Source organism: Athene noctua, chromosome 13 (genome assembly GCF_965140245.1).
Source record: "Athene noctua chromosome 13, bAthNoc1.hap1.1, whole genome shotgun sequence".
Classification (NCBI taxonomy): domain Eukaryota; kingdom Metazoa; phylum Chordata; class Aves; order Strigiformes; family Strigidae; genus Athene; species Athene noctua.
In genome coordinates, this window is record NC_134049.1 from 22,876,846 (window position 1) to 22,898,689 (window position 21,844).

General features: G+C 40.2%; 1 protein-coding gene across 9 annotated transcripts in view; it reads left to right on the forward strand.

Moving 5' to 3' along the window:
• MYO9A (myosin IXA) overlaps positions 1-21,844 on the forward strand; it is a 186,964-nt gene that overhangs the window by 42,900 nt on the left and 122,220 nt on the right. The gene's annotated exons all lie outside the window — the stretch shown is intronic.

Consider the following 21,844-nt stretch of genomic DNA (forward strand, 5'->3'; position numbering starts at 1 on the left):
ATAGGTGCAGTGCTGCAGCATGGTCGCCTTCGGTGGGGAACAGAAGAGCCTGAGAACAAGGAGCCTTTGTAGGACAGGGACTACACCCAGCTCTGGTGGTAGCAGTTGACAAATTTTGGCTTTTTAACAGTTTCTGCTATCCCCGTGGCTTTTCCAGCCATAAAACGTGAGGGCTGTCCACTGAGCATCTCTGAGAGCATTTTAGTTTGGTGCCCAAGGAGCAATACCCTCTCATCTGCTCAGTGACAAGGAGATGGTGTCTTACTGAGCTCCGGGAGTTTGAACAAGTTGTTTCCCAAGGCAGCAAATAAAATTTTCTGAATCTGTTCTCAGTGTCTTCAAGTGCAAGATGTGTTCTCTTTTTATTTATAACACAACTCTTTATAGCACGGGAATTGTTATTATCACTTATTTTATACAGTGGAGAGACAGAAAAAGTGATTAGTTAATCTTTGTGGTTTTTTCCCCTGTAATGTCTCTGGTGACTGTTGGTATATTATATAAATCTAAAAGAAGAGATTACTTCTAGAGTCGGTGCATGTGGCTGGTGCTTGCTCCTGTATCTTCTCTGTTTTCCTGTATGAGTCTGGACAGGTCTGTAAGCATTGTATTTGTAGAGGGACTGAAGTACCTAGCTGTCCTTGATGGGAATTAAAGATATGCATACATTATTGATGTGCATATACACCCTATATATGTGTTAGCAAGTAGTTCAGCACAGCAGAGAGCCACTGTGTGCAGGGAAGCAGCTGGTGCCGAGGCCACATGTGCACCTCCAGGGTCTTACTCTGGGTGAGCTCCCATCTGGTCCTACAGCAGAAGACCTCAGTTGCCTACAGCCAGGATTTAATTTGAATTGCAGCAGTTTTGGGGCATAGAAACTGAAGTCGCTTTAGTGGGAGGGTCAAGAGGTCCCCTCTGAAGACCTCCTGAGCCAACTAAGGCACTGTGGCAATGCAATGTATACACCTTATTTCTCCATACGCTTCCTATAAGAAGAGAGAAGTCAACACGGTCCTTGATGACTGCAAGTAGAGCACGAGCATCGGTGTGAATAGCGGTCATCATTTAGGGTTGTATCAACGCAGATGTCCAAACCCAAGAATTGCTGGGATGAGCAGGTGTTGACCATTCCTTCTACAGCTTGGAGAATATTGTGTTTCTTTGTGGTCCTTGTGTCTGCCAGATATAAAGAAGCTTAACCAAGTGCCTTCTGCTTTGACCAAATACCTTTGCCAAATTCAACAGAAATCAATTAAAAAATGTAAGGCAATATAGCAAAGCATAGACAGATGGCTGCTCCAGAATGATGATCAATTTGTTCAGCCTCTAAGGTTAAATATTATATAGAAGTTAAATTAGTAGAGTATGTGGTATCGGGTGATGGAGTAATCCTTCCCCAAACCCATGTTGCACAAGTCTTACTGAAGCTCACAGCAACAATTTGAGGTAGGCAAATAATATCATTGTTTCCCGTGTTTGCAGAAAGGATCTGTGTTAACTGCAACAGCTGATTGCTGCACTTTTATTCGTTTAATTAAGATGGGTGAGGGATAAATGTTGTGCAGACAGTTGAGCCTTTGGCTTTGACACGGTGATTGGGGATTTGGACTTTTACAGGCAAAGGCTGAGGTAGAGAAGCTGAAAGGACAAGCTGAATTTTAAGACTGACTTCTTTCCGTTGAGTTTAAAACAGCACAGCTATTTTGCAGATCATTTTTGGACATATAAAGCATTCAAAAAAAAAAAAAAAGAAAAAAATGTCCATTTTGCATCATTGTGAGCAACAAATTAAGTAAGTTTTATCACTTGGGATGATTGGTGCTCAGTGTGCATCGTGGCTTGCTACAGTAAAACTTCCCGACGTAGGTAAGCACCACCTCTTTGGAGAGAAGAGCCTTGGAGAGCGAGGTGGTCCTCCTTTGCACACAAGGATGGCTGCGCTCAGCCAGATGAAGGCTTCACCTCATCCTTCATCCCACCCCTGGGAGGATGTTAAGCAAGGTAGGGTGATGCTTCCCTGCTAGTCCCACCACTTTCAGTCATCTGTGGCTCAGGGATCTCCTAAATTGGTGTTGATTTCTGTCTAATAAATCTGGATGTGTTTTTTGGGGGGCAGCCTGACTACAAGAAACTTGTGGTGACCACTGTAAGTTATCTTTGTTCCAGCCAGCACCAAAAAGCATGCTGCTTGCTTTTTGGCTTACACCTGAATGGCTCTACCACTTGTTGTTAACCCAGTAAGGATTTTCATAAAAATGCATCTTATGGCTGCGTGAAAGCTCAGGTTTTTGCTAGGTCTTAATGACACCATTGATGAAATGAATGGTGTCTGTGTTATATAGCTGCCATCTGCCTACACTGGTGCTTGTCAGCTGTGGCAAATCTCTGCTGTAAGAGCAGAGCATTTTTGAAAGGATATGTTTCTGTTTTCAAGAGTCCTGACCTGACCAACACCCATAAGTAAAGGCAGTACAGTATTGTTTAAGAATCAAAACAATTCAAAATTTAGCACAGTACAAGCCAAATCAGGATGGTTGGCAATTATGGAAAACCATTTTTTATAGTAATGAAAGCAAATTGTCTCAGTTATTTCCATTATAAAAGGCACCAGGAAACCATATAATCCACTATAAAAGAAGTAGGGGTCTGAGTAATTATGATTATTTCTAATTTTAAGCATTACTGGACATATTTAATGCTTTTTTATTTAGCAGGATCATTAATGTAATGTGAACCAGTCCGTGCTCTTATGGGCAGACTGGTAGCAGGATATAGTAGCAGTTACTGAGAAGTTCCTATTAAAATACTTAAATGCTTAATGCAACACACTAAGAAAATATGAGTTTTGAGGGGGGAAAAAATAATTTAAAAATGCCATTATAGAATAAGAAACTCTCTTTAGAACTGCCCCCTTCCCTCATTTCCACTTCCAGGAAAGTGAGGTTTTGAAGGAGGAGAGCACATGTCTCTGAAAAAGGAGCATGTGTACCAAAAAATGCTGGAGATGAGTCTGACTTTTTAAAATTAAAACAAGGAAAAGAAAAAAAAGTTAGTTCAGCAATTTCTGGCCATAATGCAATAAAAAAAAAAAATCTTACTTCTTTGCCAGCTTTTTCCAGATCTGTAATATCCTTGTGTTTGATAGGAGGGAATAGGAACAGAGAAATGGGATTCCTATGCAAGAACGTTGTGGTAGGGATCAAAGATTTAGTAGTTGCCCCAGTGTAGGCAGGTTTACTTATGGTTTTTAATTGGGAGAAAAATCTTGGACGAGCTGCTGCGTAAGGGATGCCAAAGGAGAATGAAAGCATGTGGATAAAAATGCTTGTGTCCAAGGTAAGGGTAAAACGTTAAAACTTTCATCTGCTTTATCATTGAGGAAATTGTTTGGAGAAATAGCAGGTTTGGAGAGCAAAGGTTTGGCATGGTGGGTTGGAGTGGGAGCTGTGTCCCAAATTTGTGGTGCTCCAGTGTTTTCCAATGCAGAGCAGATCTAATCTTGCTGGACTTAAGTGAAGCATCTGATGTGCTTGGAGAAGAAACAAAAAAGAAGGAAAAAAAAAAAAAGAGGGAGGAAAAAAAAAGAGACCAAGCAGACTTAATAATGTGAAATATTTTTTTTAAGAATTACTGTTTTCTCTGAATTTAGAGTATTTTAAATACAGGCTGGTGGTTGTAAGGGGTAGTGCTGGGTCTGTCCTATGGGAAAGTGTGGGGTTCAGTTGGGAGTTTTCTTCTTATCTTACAAATGTCACTGTGAAATTGAATTATCCTGTAATTAAGGAGATCCAGAAGATTTTCCTAAAGAGCAAAAATTCTGTTTTTTGTTTTGTTCACAGAATAGAAGTAGAGTGGTATAGCTCTGGTGGAGCTGGGGAAGATGTGGGGTTGCATCCTTAAAATAACCTTCTCTACAAGGCTTATAGCCACTTCTTCATCGAAAATAAACTTTGCAAACTTTAGAAATACGCTTCTACAGTTTAATTTAAGGCTTTAAAAAATGTGAGGTTGGAAGTATTGGAGTTTATTTCTTTATTGCCTAGGCTATGGCTGCAGAACGGGTGATGCTCAGAGGAATGTATTTGAATTATCAGGCTGTACTCTGCATTTCTGGGCCAGAGTTTTCTTGGTATTTGGAGGCCTCTGGGATAGAGGTAACCTTGCCAGCAATTCATAAATTTGAGCCAGGCTTTTTTACCTTAGTCAGGAAATTCATGTTTGAGCTTTATTTAAGCTGGGATTCACAGTGATCTAATCCCAGCATGCTGCCAAACCCAACCTGAAATATTTTATTTTTGGCATTTTGTTGCTCTTTTTTCCTTTTAGCCTTCGTGTTCTGGATCACTCGATTCCCTCTCCATCACATTTTTTCCAGGAGATGTTAATCAGAAATGGATGAATGTAGGCAATCACCCTGTAGAAAGCCTCTCTGCTAATTGCAGGCGTGGCGATGGCAGGAGCAAGCAGAGGAGCGGCTGTAACTGCACGCACCGCTCCGCTCTGTGCGCAGGACAGAGCTGACCTGCTACGCAGCAGGGTGAGCTTTCCAGGAAAAATTATAATGAGTAACTATTTTTAATTTCTCCCAATAGCAGTTAGAGGAAATCTTGTGGTGGTATTTGGCAAGTGTTGGAAGATTACATGTGTGTGTACATATATACACACACACAAATCTGCATTGCAAGTGTTATCGAGACTAATAATATCTATTATAATAATATATGTATTATATATACACAAAAAATCTGCATTGCAGGTATCATATAGAAGCCCAAAATAATTAATCAAGTAAAACCCCGCTTTGTTCTCTGGATCGTGGTTTGGCATGAAGTTTAGCATCCTCCTTGTGAAAAGCATTATTTTAACTTAATTCTCAAGCTTCAGAAGAATGCATGTGATAATACAAGTTTTTTTGCTATGGAAGAGTATATCCGTGATGAATACTTAAAATTTTTTGGAGAGTAGTTAGCAATGGAAATTTGTCCAATATTTTAAATTATTGCATCTGTTAATGAAAAGGTGAGGTATGTTATTTATTGCTTGTTGGGTACAAATGGCCCTGTTGAGTAACTGGAGATGCTACTCTAGTATATACGTATATAATTGGGCATGGAAAAGGTTGTCAAAGCTCCCTTAAAATCATATGTATTAAGTCAGTTTTAAAGGAATTGTTGTGAATTCCTCAAAATAGCAGCTGGTCAATACTGGGCTGATAATATAATGCCCAGTGTGGTCCTTGGAGTAGTGCTGTCAGTGCTGTATAAGTTGCCCATATTCAAACCTGGACTGGGCAGTGATTTTTGTGTAGCAACTGGAGCACAACAAGGCTTATTTTCCCCCTTGCTTTTCTTTTTCTGCAGATTGAAGCAAAGAGTAACCTGTTCTTGCATCCTCTCTTAATTGCTACCGTATGTTTGCTTTAAATCAGAATACTCTGTTGCCAGAAGTTTTAGATTAGCATTAAATGGAGAAAAAAAAATAATGTTGTGGAGAGTGCAGAGGCCTTCAAAGACCTTTCCTTGCTTGTGCAGTATGCCTAAAAATTCAACAAGGCAGGTCATCTGCCATTTCTTTTGCCCATCCATATGGCCAGTCAGTTCTCAAATCACCCGTGATTTACTCTTACTCCTCTATTTTGCATCATGCTGCTGCTTGAAATGATAAATAACTCCAGTCCTGCTCCTCTAGTCCTGCACTTGTGCTGCAAATCACATAAATGAGGATGCACGTTTAATTTTGCCAGTGATACACGCAGGGATACTTCATAAATTGCCTTGTGTTCACATACACAAACTCCTTTTCTTTTTTAATACTCTCAGTGTAACAAGTAGGCGTCCAAGAGCTGGTAAACCTGGAATAATCCTGGGTTTGGGCTGCTTCAGGAGGGATTACAAACCATAATATTGGCATTAATGCTGCAAGATGGGAGCAAAGCTTTCCAAAGTGCTTACGCAGCACAAAGAAACTTTGCTGAATCCTTTCGACTCGCATGCTGCTTTCTGCTTTGGGCTGCAAAGGAGAAAACTGTGGTTTCTAGAATTACATCACAATTATAATATTTGTAATAATAGAGATGCAATATAAATAGCCTCATGGCAGAAGGGAAATATATGGGTAATGAATGGGTGTGACCTGCCTGTTGCTGTCTTGGTTTTTCTTTCTGGTTTGTTCAACCCTTCCCTCCTCTACAACATCTGGTTTTCATCTGCTACAGGAAAGCCAAATAATTTCAGTAAAACTGGGAGAAAACATAATGCTTTAAAAAACGCCAACATATTGATGTTAGCCTGGTTTTCAAGTGGGGTTATTAAATTTATCAGCCTGGGTTATTGACAGAGTGGATGCTGACTTGCACGCTTGAGTAAATGCATCATCAGATGGACAACGCAGTCACAGTTTATCAAGGTCAGAGCACTGTGTTTTCCCTTACAAGGGTCTGAAATGATAAATAATGTGAGTTGAAGTTACTCTGAGTTTTGGTGCATCCCCCAGCTGATGTCTCAGCAGAGTGCTGAAGCACAGAGGCCGTGTTGCTGGTTGGAACAGCCTTGTTTCAGTGGGAACAGCCCTGTGTGCTCAAGGGTTAAGCATGCTGCAATATCTGCATCACGTTAGCCTGCAACAAAGATGCATTTCCTAAATTGTCAAATACTAGATGTATGGATAAAAAATAAATATATAATATAGAAAATATATATGCATAGAAAATAAATATAACATGAGATACAAATATAAGATAAATATATACATGAGATATATAAATATGACATTAAAATATATTGCTTTCTATCTGCTCCTCTAAGTCTGATTAAGGTTGCAATTTAGGCTAATTTTAAAGTTTAGAAGTAGTCTAGGTCAGTGTCTACTTAATCTCCCTCACATTAGCAGCCCCCCTTGACTAAGTTTTCAAATTGCACTTTATTGATCGTCAGGCTTTTAAAGAAGTCTATAAGCTCTTAGCGAGGGCTTGAGGGCTTGTAAATGGAGTGTTTGTCTTGCTACCAACAGTATTGAACTGAACTCGAGGAATATTTACAATTTTTTTTCAATTTAGGTCGTGGAACCCTTGCAGATCATTAGATCCTCTGCTCCTGCCCTCTCGGGTTTTTTTTGTTGCTGTGAAAGCTTCATTAAGATATAATTATGAGTAAGGAAAATTATTTCTGGTTTTCCATATTAATTGCATCTGTTCAGCAAGAGAAATGTAGCTGGGAGAAGATTATTTCTGAGTAACTAGGTTGTGTTATCAGCAAGCTTGAGGCATAAAGGATCTGTGCGACAAATATTGAAATCTATAGGAGCCGTAAGTTTGCATTTTGAGTTTAATGGTTTATTGTAATATTTGTAATGTTTAAATTACTTTATTGTTATCACATCAAAAGATCTTAAGCGCTAATTTTTCCACAGTTTAATTAAGTTTCTAGCTTTCAGCTGAAAATTCAAAAAATTTGATACTTTGAGAGAAAATGCTGCGCTTCCATTTATTTGACTTGATTCAAACCACGTTTGATTTGACTTCCCCTCAGACTGCCAGATCTACACTTCATTTTGCTTAAGAGCAAAATTTCTTCAAAAAAGGATGCATGATTGGGGTAGAGTGCTTGCAATTGCTGACAGTGTTTTCAAAAGAAATTACAGAGGCATTTTATTTTTTGATCCCATCCTATTACTCACCTTTGAATCAGCTGAGTTTTAATTTTGTGCATCTTGCTGTGTACCAATGCCAGGAACATGGTTAAGAGGATGCAAAAGGTTAACAGTTCAGTGAGTTGATACTTAAACATGTTGATAATTCAATGTGAAGGTTTTCCTACCTTTTGCTACTTATTTCATGAGTTATCTTCGACGCATTTGTTTTCTGAAGTGGCACTGGAAGTATTGCAAATGTAGTAATAATCCCAAACCCACTTACACCGCATGTTTTTAGACTGGCTCAGGATCTTGATCCAGTTGGGAATAGGGACCCCCAAGTATTTATGCCACACATCCCAGGCATCATCAGAGTATAGATGGGAACCTCTTAAGGTGATGTTGATGCTCAGCATTGCTTATCTTCAAAATTTGATTTTGGAATTCCTTAGCACCAATTCCATCCTGTTTTACCCTTTTTTTTTTATACAGAACCTGATAGCATGGGATTTTTTTTCCCCATCCCTTGTTTTAATTTCCACATAGGTTTTAATTATTACAGTAACTTTAGACTAGTCAGCGGATGAATTTTCAGTAGTTCCCGTCCGCCTGGATGTCATCCAAGGAGAGAGACGGGGAAGAAACAGCAGAAAAAGAGAGATGACCAGGGTAATAGCCTTGTGTATTGGATGCCGGGTGACCAAAGCCTTCCTGCTGAAATCCGGCCAGCACAAGGTAGGACAATTGTGCCGCTGTTCTCTTTGGGAGTTATAAACAAGAGGATGAGGCTCAGCAATAGAAAGAAAGGTTTCTTTCTGTATTTTTTTGTCAGTTTTTTAGCTTCCTTTTCCATTACTTCTCCTCTTCCTGAACTGCAGGCAGAGCTATTTAGAGAAGAAATGCTGTTTTCACATGAGTTTATTTACTTTAATAAGCAAGTAAAATACTGTGTTAAAAAATTAAAGAAACACATTTAATACCCTCTCTCTAAAGATGCAAACAAACCCCTCCTTAGCTACCACTAATGATATTTTTGTCTGGGGTTTTATAAAGCTGCTTAGAGTGAACAAGGAGAAGCATCATCCCCACCTTTCCCATTTGGGATAAATAGATGTGCTCCAGCAATTTCTGCTATGTCCTGCATGCATCTTTTTATACAAAATGGAAACAGAATAATAAGCAGCTTAAAAAAAAAGAATATTCGCATCATCCCAAATGCAACTGGAGGGGCCAGGCTCCTTGCTTTAAGCCCGTTTCCAGGATGATGCATTCTTAATTATTTAAGGGAGGTATCTTTCAGCTTTATCCCCATAAAATCTTTTAAAATCTCTTCAAGCAATGTGTGTTGAGACATTTTGACTATACTCTGATTATACTATGACCACTTGAGCAGTCATCTCCCTGGTGTTTTCAGCAGCTTCAGAGTCGGGTGGTGTATAATGCCAATAAACAGATTGCTGTCTGTTGGTGGTAACTTTATAGCTCGATGCGTGGAGTAAAGGTTTTGGAAGTGGGTAATATGCAATGAAGACAGTGAGATCTGGATCTAAGACACCCTCCAGCCTTTTTTTTCCCCCACTAAGATGGATACCTCCATGTATACACACTCTGAGTTCGATTAAAATAATATAAACAGTCATCTCAGTAGTTCTGCCTTATTGAAGGGAGATTCAGGACATCAAACCTATGTGTTTGGGTGTGTTCTTGTCTTGTGTTCTTTACTGAGAACACAACAATTATGTCTCAGATCAGACATCATTAAGTCATGTTCACCCTCTGGAAGCTCTATATCATGTATGGGTGGTATGAGACATAACTGGGAAGCTGGGGTTGTGCCTTTGGACATCCTCTTCTGCCCTTGGTCCTGCGGAGAGGGATGCTCCAGTGGTCCATCCCCACTCCAGGAGCAAGTGCAGGAGTGCCATCAGCTCCTTTGCTTGCAAATGCAGGTTCTCAGTTAATTTTTACAAACCAAGCGTAATTAGTAATGACCCACTCTTTATTCTGATGTGTTGCTGCCTGTTAGGTCACCACCCACTTCCAAATAATAGGTGAAAGTGTGATTTCATGTAGGTTGTAAATTATATATTGCTACACAGCACAGGGAGTACTTGTTTTTCCTCTTCTCTTTTCACATCCCTGTGCGCCTCTGGTTAAAGATCCTTTTCCCCCATTGGGTTGGTTCAACTGATGAATCTCTTGCTAAATTCAGAAAAAATGCTCTGAATTTGTGCTTGAGCTTTGCAGTTTGTTTCAGCCTGGCAGAAGATGTGTACTCAAAATCTTGTTGGGCTTTCCAGCTATTCCAGTTAGTCTGGTTAAAGATACTATTTGTCTACAGAATTTCTCACTTCTAGCTGTATTTTATCACAGCTACTATACCAGCATCAGGCTGTGATTTTCATTTATTTACTATATATTTAGTTACAGAAGAATTATCAAAAGGCTTAAACACACTGTAGTGATTCTTCAAAGCCTGGAGGAAGAAATGCTGGTCCAAACTTTACTGTTGTAGAGCTTACGGGTTTCTTACAAGGGGAGTTGTACACAGTTAGTTTAATTACAATGGAGAGGGAGCATGTTGCCTGAATATTTTCAGAGTGGAGAGCAATCAGAAAGGCTTTATCAGGCTGTGTGGTGGCAATTAAACAGAAAAGATGTTTTTAAAAAATTAGACGTACAGTATCTGTCTACTGGAAACCACCCCTTCAGGAAAACAGAAGGGAGAATTTAATGAGCGTGTATTCTAACAAAGCATTGTTTATTTGCATGAAATTAATTGGAAGACAAAGTCTGCTGTCACTGTTTGCTCCAGCAAGCAATTCCCCATGGAATTTCCCAGGTTTTATCTTCTGCATTTCTCCTATCAGCTGTGCAGAGTCATAGCACGAGATACTTGTGCACAGCTCCCAGTGCAGCAAACAGAACATCACTCGTTTATTCTGAGCAGGTCACCATCTGTCCATCAAACACACACCTTTTTTTCTGAATAACTTATAGTTTAAATGCAGTACTGCACATACATGTTATTCTAGTGTTTGCTGTATTCTTCTGAAAAGTAAAAAGGTTTAAGAAGTTGTTGTTTCCCAAAATGTTACATACAAAGACTAAGGAGATTGAAGCTAAATGCTGTTAAACACTTCTGGAGACTTAATTTGCACTGCAGGTCTTTGGCACCCTCAGCGACACAGCATCCTCCTCCCACTTCCCTGCTGCATGGAGCTCTGGAGATGGGCTCATTTGTGCAGTGAAGTGAGCTCACATCTGGGAAGACCCCGGCTTTGTTTGCTGCAAAATTTGACTTATTTGTATTGCAACGGATGAAGGGAGATCCCAGAAGGAGGTTCAGTGCCTCTTAGATGCAACTCTAAAAATTGGGACTGCATTCCTTCCTCTGGTTTGCTCCATTTTGGGTCAAATCTCCAACACACAGTGTGCGGGTTATGCAGGCTTTTTACCCCTTTGTGTCCGAGTACTTGAACTCTTGCAGTGATATTGGATGTATGCAGCCACCATAAAAACTAATACTTGAATGTTGTTAAAAATCCTGCCTGTTAATGAAAGTTATATGGCCTCAAGCTACATTTCTCAATGCATGCATGAAAAAATTGAATAGAATGAAGGCACTTTTGAGTCTCCATTTCATAATCTCTCTTACTTGGCCAGGGAGGACAATGAAGAGCTGCTGCTCATCTTCATGCGAGGAGAAGGAGCCACAAGGTCTCTGCATCCTCGCTACGTCAGCCAGCACATCCACGCTGGCACACCAAGGGTGGGCTTGGTTTGAATCCTGCCCTTTCTGAAAAGCAGGGGAACACACTCCCAATGTGCCATCCCAACCGCTCAGCATTTTGCAAAGCTGGGCCAGGAAAAGGTGGACAACAGAAAAATGTCTGCTTTGGTTTTGCACAGTGTTTTCTGCTGTGTGGAAAGTTGTCATACAAAATTTCAGCACATTTCCCTTAATTTTATTCATTCAGGGCTTTCTTTTTTGTTGGGGTTTTGTTTGTTTGTTTGTTTGGGTTTTTTTTAAAAAGGAAACCCAAAGACTATTCTTGGAAATACCATTCTTGGCATATTGGAGAATACTGTGCAAAGCTAAATAGGTGATTTTTACAAGGTGGGCTTTGAAGTGAAAGCTCATTCTCTGTATGGAGAACCTCTTGCATGACAAACTGAATTAAAACACCATGCCGGACTCGTGCCACAGGTTTGCACTCGCTTTGCAGCTGTTGCTTTCATTGTAGACAGCGGATGGTACGGTGTCATATTTACCCCCAGCTTAGTAACCTGTTTCAGTTCATAGCAAACTTCTCCATCACCTCAAAAAATACCCCCATTTAATATCTTTGGAAGGGTGACAAGCGGTACCTCTTAAATTGTCCTATTTTCCTTTACTGAATGGCTGAACATACATGTTCAAGCTGTTGCATCCTCTTCTAAGACACATGCCTGATAGGAATACATTGATTTTTGAGACTTCTCTTTTGCTCCCTAAAATTAATCAGTGCCAATCATTGTTCTTCCTGGTGCTTATCAAATATTCTGGTCACTGATAATAATTTTTTTTATTTTAATGCTATGCATTGGTCCAGTGAGATAACTATTTTTTTTCGGTGCCTCGGTCTGGCTCTTGCAGGTGTTGTGGTCCATTCCCAGTACTTAGTAATAAGCATTTTAAAGCTTCCCTTTTCCCCTAAAAAGGGGAAAAAGACATTTTTATGGATTGATCAAACTGCTTATCACTACTGAAACGTTGCAAGTGCTGAAAAACATCAGCCCTGCAGAGATGCTGTGGTGTAAGCGGGTAATCTTAACTGTGTACAATGCATGGAAATTTGATGCTGCAGCTTAGTAGTGCTTGAAATTTTGGAATTGCATCAAGAAGAATTGTGGATTATTTATATAATCCTGCAGAAAAGCAGGGAAGGGCTGGAGACGTGTATATTCACGTTTAACCTTGTCCTTACTCATGTGATAGTTTACATGGTAGAAAACAAATGTGGTTTTTATTGTGTTGATTTAATGGCAGAGCTCTGATTTTTTTTTTTTTTTTTTTTTTTTGAGTGGAGGGTGTGTATTATTTTTTGTCTGTAACTAGTAGAAAGTAGCTGAGGTCTAAGAGGAAGGATAACACAGGCAGAAGCCAAGCTGGGTCTCGTATTACAGTGGTATGTTTTTGTTGCTGCTAACGTGTTTTTGTTTTTCTTCATTACACATATTTCTCTTGGGAAAAGCAGGAAAAAAAATGTGTGTAAAATATACATGAAGGCTCTGTGCCTCTGCTAAGAGGTTCCAGATGGGAGGCATTACGGTAGGGACACTTTCTCCTGCCTTTTCGTTTGTGGCATTGATTTTGGTGACAAACTGCAGGAAAACTTGTATCAAGTCCAGAGCAGTGAATGCTTCAATTTTTTTTTTTTTTTAGTGTTTGTTGGGCTATCCAAGTATGCAGGGGAAGTTGAAACTTTCTTTCTAAACATTTATTGCCCTATGTAGAATTATTATATTCAAAAAAAGAAGGAAAAAAAGAAGAGTTTGGAAGGGACTTTTGAGAGGCCTCCTCGAGGGGCTGGAGGGTGTCCAAGGGTTGTACACCAGACCAGATCCCTCTCCCTAAATTAGAGGCTGATGGGGGATGGAAGCTGGTGGAGATGCCTCTCCAAGGGATGAGACTGTTGGCGATGAGCGATGTTTTGCTTTTATGCTAGGCAGAGGCTTTTGCCTCCAGCTGAGGTTGTCGCTGTGTTGGAGATGCTCATCTACAAGAAGATCTCCCCAAACTTTAATGGCTTGTTTCCAGACCTACCCTTGGGCTGAAGGTCCACAGCTCCACCACCTGAAGCAAGCGGTGGCACAGCAAGAGCTGCAGCGTGGGCTTGGGCGAGCCTTCAGCAATACCAACCTGTCATCACCAGCTCTTAAAATAAGTGAATCACAGCTTCAGCAAGCGCTTTCGAGTCCTACTAGAGCCATCAAAAAGCGACAACGGAGGTCGTGTATGGCAAAACGTGTGCCCTACAACGTTGTCCTGAGGGAATCTAGTCTCCTGCACGAATGTTTTTGCATAATTAAATTATGTCTTAAAAAACAGCACTGGTTTTGGGATGTGTGTTGTAAGGTTTGCAACATCAGTGTTTCCAAGACAACATGTTTCTGGCCAAAAAGACCCGCACCCCATTACTTTTGGAAGTATGTGAAGCTGTGGCTGGGGACTGCCTTTCTACAGCTGTCTGTAATGCCTGATGCACTAAGAAGTTATGTGAGATGCTTTGGAGGCAGCACTTTACCCCTCTCTTCTTCAGGGCACTGAAACACATGGATGTTTGTCTGGTTTTTGGACTGGAGAAGCCATTAACAGTGTCTTCACAGCAGGTGAGACATGAGTGGTCAACAGCCTTGGAGAATCAAAAGGCTCAACCTTAAGAAAAAGGGTGCTGTGTATGTTGTCATCTGCTCAGCTCAAGGGATGTGTCATTTGCAATGTCTTTATTTAAAAAGTAAAGGAAATCGGCTGTGGTCCTGACACACTGTGGAGTTAGTTATTTCTAGTAATTACAGAGAAGTATTAATTGCAGTATCAGCTGGTTTTGGATGCATTGCTGTACTTAATGCGTTTTTGCAGCACTGGATGATGGAAGGTGAGGAAATCATGGTGTAACTTGATGTCATAATGTGTAATATAACCAATATGATAGTCACCTTAAATATTAAGAGTTTTTTAATCTGTCAATATTCTATTTGTGCTGCTTTGTTTCTGCTGTAGTGCTCCTTACGGTACTTGTATTGCCTACTAGGGGAGCATAAAGCTTCCTCTTTAAGCCATGACTTATTTTCAACTGGTCATTTTATTGCTCTGTGATTATTTTATCTCTCTATTGGTATGAAAAAAATCATTTGAGGCACCAATTAAGGAGATTTTGTTTGGTCCTGGGACCTGTCAGACACTTGGTATCTGTATCTGATGTAGTAAAGTTTGTTCTTTGGCTGCAGATTATAACTGTTGGGAGTTTTAAGCATCCCCTGGGTTGGAGACACCACTGTAATAACACTGAGCTTCCCAACTTCATTTTGGGATAGTTATGTAAATCCAGAACTGAACTGGGGCTGAAGAGTTTTTTCCAGCAAAACGTTTGTTGGCTGATGTGTGTGAGTTTGCTGGAACACATGTGCATTTGGCTGCTCTTCCCAGGGCCGTCCACCCTACACATATTTTTTTAAAAAAAAAAAAAAAAAAAAGTATGAGCAGAGGACTAGGGATGTGAGCCAGACCTTACGGATTTGGCAGCCCCTGCCTCCAGGATCCATCCATACCGGTGTTTGCCGACTACAGTCTGACAGCTTAGCTGGGTTTTTTTTCTTTTTATGGCACTTGCATAGGAAAACTGTCCCTGTTCGGGAAGAGGATGCTTTGGTTTGGTTTTTGGGTTTTATTTTGTTGCATCGTGGTTACGTGGTAATTCCTTTTTTTCCGGAGCATTGCTTAAAAGGAAGAAGCTGAAATGGGCTGAACCTGTGCTTAAGTATGGGAAAAGGAGGAACACTCTGCCAGTGTTGAAGCATTTGCCAGGAATGCAGATACTAAATCCTATTTTTTACATAGCTGATAGAACCTCTGCATCAGCAGAGCTTTAAATCTCCCAAACAAGTGTGTGTTGTAATGACTTTTATAGTACATTATCTAGGGTATCTTACTCTATAAGTGTATTTAGTGGTACTCTTGATATTTCCATTCCATACACCAGCAATTCTTTTATTCAATTAAATTGACCGCCAAACCTTCTCCAAATCAATGTTCTCCCATTAGAAGTAATTTTCTCCCATATTTGAATTAGGCAGTGTGAACAAGTGCACAAAGACAAGCTGTCTTAACTTACCCTATATTTTAAGCCTTATTGCTGCAAAAGATTTGTCGGTTAATTGCTCTGTCCCAGGATGGCAATTTGATTCAGCGGAGGGGAGAATTGCTGCCCTTGAATAGTCTCAGTTTTGCTGTGGCCAGGTAGATTCTGTGCAAATGCTAAGACATTTTTAGTTGGCATAAACGGTCTATAAAAAAAAAGAAAAGAAAGGAAAAAGTTATTTCATAGCCCGAGAGTAATATTTTATACATAAGTTATATTATAAGAAGGGATATCAGTTAATACTGATGTGGAACGAAAAGCAAGGAGAGGAGGGGGTTGCATATTTTGATTGCCAGGCTGGGCTGGGCTTGTGTGGTGGGTTTTTTGGTATCAGGGGAGTGGGCTACAGCAGTGGAAGCTTCTCAGAAGCTGCCCAGGCTCCAGGTCGGACCTGCCTCTGGCCAAGGCCAAGGCAATTAGCCACGGTGGCTGCGCCTCCGCAATACCTTAAAGGAGAACCTAAGAGGGGGGAGACTTTGAGGAGTTATGAGGGGGACACCTGTGCAAACACCGAGGTCAGTGGAAGGAAGGAGAAAGAAGTGGGGGGTGTGCCGGAGCAGGGAGCTCCCCTGTATGCGAGACAGCAGGACCACCCCTCTCTGCCACCCATGGAGGTCACCGGTAGAGACAGTGGAGGACCACCAGGACCCTACAGGAGGAAGAACCCCCGATGTTGTAGCTGAGTGCTGGGAGAACTGCACACGTGGAGGTGACCCGGGCTGGAGCATCCCAACAAGAATGGACCCCGTGGGGAGGACTGTCTCCCATGAGAGGGATGGCACATGGAGCGGGGGGAAGAATGCAGAAGGGTGCTGCCCCCCACACCTTGGAGGAAGAAGCGGTGCTGCAGAGGGAGGAGGTAGAAATATTGGGAACAAAGGTGGAAAGAAGGGAGAGGTGGGGAGAGGTGTTTTAAGATAATTCTCACTGTCTCATTATGTCCATTAAGTGTTGGTTTTGTTAGTGTTCGAATTACAGTGATGTTCTTGCTTTTCTTCCCCTAACAAGTCTCTCTTGCCTGTGACTGTTAAATGGATGAGAGACCCCTCCCTGTCCTTATCTCCATTCCTGAGCCTTTTGATTCATTTCTCTCCTTCCCAGCACTGGGGGGAAGGGGTGAGTGAATGACTGCATGGTGCTCAGTTGCCCTCTGGGCTCAAACCACGACATATGCCAGCTTAAAAAAATTGCAATACTAATTTTATGGGAAGAAACAGAAAACTACATGGTTTTGAGGAGCTTATAAGCAAAAAAATCACACTAATAGGAGACACTACATGAAAGCAAACACCACTGAAGAGATGTTCTGCTGTGCTTTGCTGTCAAAGACTAGTATAGGTTTGGATTTTGTTTTAGGCAACATGTTGAGACATGACTTACATGTCCCTGCTCTCTCTGCACCAGAATAGTGAGAAAGATGGCTAGATACTTGAAAACTGAAGAATAATTGAAGTTGGCAGGGACCTCCAGAGGACCTCTGGTCTGTCCATGCTCAAAGCAGGTCAGGTGGGCTCAGGGTCTTCCCCTAGAGCAGCTGCTGTTCCTTGGCTTGATAGGGAATTGGATTCCCACCGTGATCAAGTGACCAGCACCTCTGAACAGCTGTGGCAGGGCTTGCAGAGGTTTGAGAACTTTTCATTTCTTCTTTTACCTGCAGCAGACTTGTATTGCAAGGAAGGCGAACATAGATCTAGTATTATTTATTAATTTTTTTTGGTGGTACAGCAGCAGCTGGAACTTTGCAAATACTTTCTTTTAAAAATACTGAGTTGTTTTATTTCACACAACCTTAGGTGTACTGTAAGTATGGACAACCAGGAGTTGCCATGGGAGTTATCAACTAAATGGGGGGCTATGTTGAGGATGAATACCTTAAAGTGTGTTGTGAATTGGTCTAAGATGTATATAAATCCTGATATGTGTGAGAGACTTGGAGATTTTAGATATATATGTGCATGTGTAGTCTTTTTCAAACTCCTACTTGCCATTCAAAGTCTTGTGCTCGTGTCAACAGCCAGGAGAAATTTTCTCTGAAAATGTTGGGAGGAAAGCATTATTAATTTGTTAACTAAGATGCAAAAAAGTATTTTGTCATTATGGAACCTTGTGTTTAAATTGCTTTGTCGCCTTTGTGGTTTGAAATAGAAAACTGAGTTTTGGCTCTGTAGTGTTTTCTGGTGGCCTGTTGAAGAAAATGAATAATGAGAGAGAAATCTTTAAAAGATTTTAAAGGTCAGTTGTTTGGCAGTTCAGGGTTTCAGGTCATTCTTGGTGAGAGCTCTGCAGTGCGAATGCTATAAATACTTCATGGGTTTTGCTTTTTACCATAAAAGCACTGATGGTTTCATTAGGTAGCATGGAACATCTAACCACAACCAAGAGAATTAAAGAACAAGGTGTCAGCACTTGAACTCGTACTTAATTGCAATAAACTAGATATTCAGTATTACTACTCAGCCATGCAGAACAATGCCTTGAAGGATTCACATAAATGCTTTTTTACTTTGCAAGAATGCAAGCTGTAGCTCAGACTTTCTGGCTTTGCTACTTATTTAGGTGTTGTGGTCTCTGCTGCGTAGAGCTGGCTTTTAGGGCTCCTTACAGAAACTGAAAGTTGGGGGAGATACGTCAAAGTGGTATAGCTTTAGCAGTGCAATTCAGGTTGATAGGTTTTATCAGGCGGTGAGCCTCAGGTTTAAAAGAAGTATTTCCCAGGGCAGAAACAATAATGAGAAGGGATTTAGCAAGGCTCTAATTTAAGTAGTCTAGATGCATTTTATGTTCTGGCCATAACTCAATATACTTCTGTTAAAAAGCAATAGAACGGGACAAAAAGAGTGCTGGGAGCTTGGTTGCAGTTTGAAGGAAAACAAGAAAAATGATCTTTATCATCCAGCTGTTTATGTTTAAGGATGCAGAAAGGAATTCATAACTGCAGAGAATAACTGTAAAAGCCAGTCAATGCCCTAGTCATATAAAAAATTGCAAAATTTCAATATGCTGATTTTTCTCGTGTCTTTTTTTTGGTTAATAAAGGTATTTGTGATTTACACCACACACACACCCACCCCCCACCCATAATGTATAGCATATTGGGAAAAATAGCCTTCAAATCTGGAAATAAATTATAGGTAATGTTTAAAACCCCCACTCTTTGTGGAAGTATGTGCTGGGCTTCTCTAACAGAAGCTATAGGTTAAGTATGCAGATGCACATCAGACATGTACATTGAACCCTTGCTGTTAACGTTATTTGTGTTGTGTCTGTCTAACTCTGGCCCTGGCCTTGTGTTGATGTTATTTGATGGTAAATAGACTTTTCCTATGCTGTCTTCTTTAGTGCAGCCCCTGTGCATTAGGGCTTGGGCTTTTTGGACATCATACGGACTCTGAACCCCTCTTGTCCTTTACCAGCACCTATGTATGCAAAGACCTTAATTCACAAATATTCTTTTTAGTTACATAAGTTCAGATGTGTGTTTTATTTCCCTAGCTACTATATTGCTGGCTGACACTTTGAGTTTCCACCTTGCTTATACAGTTACAAGTCATTCAAGTCATTCATACTTTATGAATACATTTGATTCATTAATTCTGAAATTCACAGTAAACCAGGGAATACAAGTCTTCCAGCAGTCTCTTGTCTGATATTAAGCTATTTCTTGTCCCTAACATAAATGAGCATGACTAAATCTTGCTCCCAGTTCCTTCAGTGCCCCACGATGGGATATAACTATTAATATAACTATTCCACAATGGCATAGCCCATATTGAGATTTAAGCAGTTGGTTTGCTTTACTTCTGGTATATTCGTGGTACAGCTTTCTGAAAAATAAAATTTATATGTCAAGTAGATGGTTTCCCATTTACAAACTCTTGTCTATTAATACATTTATCTTTCTATATAGCAAAGATAAAAGTATGTATTTATTTTTCCCTCAAAGGGTGAGTTCTAGAGGGTCCTTTGAGAAGGGCCACACTGGGAACCTTAAATATGCCACCAAAGGCACATACTTCCACTACTGCTTTCACCACAGAAACTGTTATTCTATGTGGGAATATCGCTGTTATTCTATATGGGAATGGCATTCAGTCAGGATTATCTGTACAACAGCATTTTATTGCCATTGCCATATGAGAACGAGTCACTGCGGTGTTCTCCTAGATGCAGGATTTTGGAAAATAACCTTATTTCAGGAAAGACAGTAAAATAATCCTTATTCTGGTTGTAATCTCTAATCTGTAATCCAGATTGCATTAATATTCAGCCCAAATTGAAAAGACCACTGTCCTTTGGGATCAGGCGAGGAGGAACATTGAAGTATTTAGCCATGAAACTGTTAATTATTAATATTTTTTTTCTGCCATCCATGATAAGCATCTCTTTGTGCAGGAGAGTTGTAGGAGGCAGGAGGAATGGAGCTGCTCATTTCTCTGCCTTCTCTAAACTGTTGAATCACCAGCACTGGGTCCAGAGGGATGCTCGGCTCCTACAGAGGAACGTATTGAATTTTGTTTCCTTCAAAATGTTGAGCCTTGGCCAGTAAAAGCTTTGGTGTCCCTGAGAATTTTAGGAATGCTGTTACGGAGTTTTGCCCGTTGAGCTGCTCAGCAGCTTCGAATCAATGAGTCAGTAAAGGGAAATAGTAAGAACAGAAGATAATTTGTTTTAGGGATAACTCATTTTGTGTTTTCCGAGGCTGAGCTATTATATTATGCCCGGGTTGCAGCAGGACGTGGTGTCCTGTTCTAGTATATATAGATTAGGCATGCATAAATTGAATTAATAGCACTCTTTTTTTGTAGCCCAATAGTTCTGTTAAAGAAACACATGAGTAAACAAATCAAAAATGTATTAAGTTGTCTCAAGTTAGACATCAGGCGTTTCTTTAGCTACTTGTTGGCCCTTCACCAGCGTGCCTTTGCCATAGAGTCAGCCTTAAGTTTTCACAAGATGTGATCCAAAGAGCTTTCTCATTTACATCAGCAATAAAGAAAAATGCATGAAAGAGGTATATTATGGGTTATGATTTCTGTAGGCGTTTGGGTTATAAAATATAATGTGGTCTGGCATGTTAATCCAGAAAAAAAATCTTAAAAAAGGAGGACTCTCACGGTTTCCCACTCCTATAATTAAAAAGTTTTCTCCTGACTCTAAATGTTCCTTGTTACAGAATATAAAATACTTATTCCTGGGTAAGGCTCTTCCCAAAGAAATCCTAATAAATAGACCTTATTTGTCTCCATGAGCTATTACTTTAAGGTATAAGCACAGGGAACTGAACCAGAAAATCCTTTTAATATTGTTTTTTTGCTTAAATTATTTATTAAATTATATGAAAAGGTGATTAAAACAGGGCTGCCTTCCATTTGGTCTGTTCAAGTTCATATTGCTGCTGGCTCATTTGTTCTCAAGCGAGCAACTTTAGCTATATAGAAAGTCTTTCTTAACATGATATTTTAGATTACAGTCAATCCTATTGCAGAGAAATGCTCATAATGTAATTAATAAAATTTAAAACAAATATCTAAATATATGGTGATACATTAGCTTGTGTTGCATATCAACATATTCTGCTTATAAGCTTCTTGCTCAGTCTCTGCTCACTGAAACACCTGGAGGAGGACAGGTAAATCCTTCAGAAATGTTAAATAGCATCCTCTCTTTTAATGCCAAAATGCCTATTTGGGGGGAAAGAATGCCTGGATTTTTGTTGCCAGGCAAGTTTTCGGGGCTTCAGTGCTCACCTGGAGGTGTAGGCAACTTTGACACCCTCTGAAGGGTGGGGTAGGGGAGGGATGCTGGATGTGGGGAGGGTTTGGGGGGGGAATAAGCAGAAACCAAGTGTGAGCAGTCTGAAAAGATGTGAAACTTCTGTAGGGGAGTGTTCCTTAGCTGTGTGTCTGAAATAATCTCTCAAATATAATCTGCTTGCTCTGCAGGTTTCAGCTATTCTAGAACTTGTTTTAGTCAAATAAAGTGAATTCATATGCAACAGCCTGAGTTTAAACAGATCCTTGTATTCAAATAGGAGGAAAAAAATCACGTTGTTATTCTGTTAGCAAACCCCCTTCGGTTCTTAAATCATTAAATCTAACCAGATTGCTGAATAAATCTGCCTGGGAAGACAAAAGTAGACATGAGAGCATGCATCACGCAGGTGCTGAAGGTGTTGAATGCCTTTTCACCAAGGTTTCATTTAATCTGGCCCTTATTTTTTGCTGTTAGTTGTAAAGTTAAATCTGAGAAGGTCATTTGAAAAGCTTCAGATTATAGATGTAAAGCCTTTTAAATATTTTCTAATAAAT